Here is a 2,752-nt window from a genome sequence, read left to right as displayed (position 1 = left end):
ATTGTTCGATCAAGGCAGTCGTCCTCAAATTAGCCTCGTATAAATACTTTTCGCAACAGGGCATCCTATTGCAAAATGTTGTTGTTGTTGTTGTTGTTGTTGTTTTCTCGCCTACGCATCACTTTGCGAACTGGTGATGCATTAAACCATGTCATATGAAAATCTCTACAGTGCTCGTACCTTAAAGAAAGGGTAATTGCGGTAACTTCCATTAATACACGTACACTCACAGGACGTGGATACAAAAGCTTAGGCGTCACGATACAGCTTCATGCTTTATTTTCTCATTATACTGAAGCTCACCTCTATTCTTTTTAATGTTGCATAACATACCTTAAGTCACTCACTTTACTAAAACAAGAAGTATAAGGCGCGGATAGAGGTTGGTATATAAATCAAACGTCGTTTTCTCTTGAGTATTGCTGGCATAATTCTTGCTTAATTAAATTCTTAGCGTCAGCGTAACTGTGATCGGCCACTGCGAGCATCATCGAAGTTCGACGCTCACATTCTGCTCCGGAATACATCAAGTGTGCGCTTTGAGCAACGCTATTAGTGTTTCTTGCGTAAGGGATTTCCTCAATCCTAAACACTATCATCCACGCCTTAATTAAACACTATGAATGGCTAACGTGGGAGACAACCACGCCCACATCATTGTTTCCTACCCGACTTTGTCATTAAGTACAAGTGAAAGAACGCTGCGGTAAGTTGTCATTTTGTACAGACATGCAAGTTGAAAGTATGCATGATGAAACACTGAGCACCTTAGTTGTGAAGTGTGCCAGCGAAAATTGGATTTCGTGGTGAAGACAAAAGAAGACATTGAAACAGAAATCGCGGAGGTATTCAGAATGTCTTCGTGTTGGCAAGTGTATACGTGGGTTTTACTCAGTGTTGTAGGGAACGGCGTTGCTAGAAATAGTTCCTTTTGGGAGGAACGCCACCGTTTCGTTAAGGGTCGGTGGAATTGTAACGGTAACTAGTTAGGCTTACGAAGGAACGGCAGAAGGCATGGCGTTCCTTCTGTAAACGTTCCACGGCATTGAATACACGCGCGCACCTACTCAGCACCTCATGGACGGCGGATGGGCGACCGCGTGCGGCGCAAAATACTGCCACTTGCCTGTCACGTGACTATGACGCTTGTTACCACCTCGTCCGCGCCCGAAGATTTCTTCTCGTTCGGGCACCAAACCCTTCCAGCCGAGGCACCGGATGAGCTGTCGCGGTACCTGCTGGTACCAGTTGACTACCCGCTGTCGCATATGAAGAACTTCTAGGTACTGAACCGACTTTTCCTCAAATACAACAGGGCAGTATCCTCAAGCCCTTGGGTACGTGGAACGGCTCTTGAACATTGCCAACGAAGTGCTGACGAAAAAATGTCGCAGTTTCGCCCGAAAGGCGAAGCATCGATTGCGATAGCAAAGTAGTAGCACAGTCCGTCTCTGGTAGTAGACAACTATACGAACTAAGGATAGTAATTTTATCGGCTGTATTTATTTATTTATTTATTTATTTATTTATTTATTTATTTATTTATTTATTTATTTATTTATTTATTTATTTATTTATTTATTTATTTATTTATTTATTACATACTGCAGACCTCCTCAATGTGGTTTTGTAAACTTGTAAACATTCTCGCTCCCTCACTAAATTAAGAAGCACGGTGTCACGCGTGCACCGGCAAACATGAACACATCTCGTTTGATAACCGCGGAAATTCGCTGTCAAGACGCTGGAGTGAGGAGGCGCGGCAGCAGCAGCGATCGAATTGAGCTTCGTGTTGTCTCTCACTTCAACGCGAACTAAACGTCGAAAGCACAGCGCATACGAAGCTACCGGAACTAGCTGCATTTTGTCCACATCGCAGATCGCTTTGAAGATGAGGACCACGCGGGCGCGCACTTTTTCCTCGTCGCAGATCGCTTTCAAGAAATGGCGCTCGCGCAGCCGCCGCCGGAGTACGACGCCACCCCCCCCCTCCCCCCTCGCCCCCGTGCATCGCGCGCGACAGAAGAAGCGAGCTTCCGCCGTGCCTTTCTCGCGCGCGCGTGATTGAGCCGCAATCTTCGGCTCACCCTTGCAACCTTTCGCTCGCACATACAGCGTACGGCGCGCCGCGACGATGGTACCGTGTTTTACCTTTATGTGGAACCTCATATCGACGACCACGGTGACGGCAGAAATTCGCTTGGAGTGACCATATAATTGCTATCGCAATAAAACGCGTTCGTCTGTGGGACACCAACATCGAGATGCAACTTTTCCTGAGTTCAAACGAGGGACTTTACCAAGTTGCGAATGTGTATTCTGGACATTGCTTTTTGACTCATATTGCAATATTGAATCAGCATTCATTACACGTCTATGCATTGTTCCTTTCGATGCGGTTTCTTGCGCTAGAAATTTAATTATTTGGTGGATGTGAGAAACTTTCTATTTGCACATCTGAAGATCAGTATCCTGACTGCGCATTTGAAGACTGAATTGGAAAGGGCGATATATGTTGCACACATAATATAGGAACACGAAAGTTGCTGTTGGACATGTCTGGAGTATACCCGGAGCTCCCTGAAAAAAATTTGTCTAGCAGCGTTTCTTTGGATTCTTTTTATCTCCAGATAATCTCCTGCCGGTGGCGTTCAAATTCGTGTAATATACGTAGTTCGATGTGAGTTTTACATTGCTGCACGTTATTTCGCCTCAGAATTGTCCGACATTGTGGATGTAACGTTAATGTAAC

The sequence above is a fragment of the Dermacentor silvarum genome, chromosome 2 (assembly GCF_013339745.2).
Source record: "Dermacentor silvarum isolate Dsil-2018 chromosome 2, BIME_Dsil_1.4, whole genome shotgun sequence".
Lineage (NCBI taxonomy): Eukaryota > Metazoa > Arthropoda > Arachnida > Ixodida > Ixodidae > Dermacentor > Dermacentor silvarum.
Note: the sequence above shows the minus strand (reverse complement) of the source record.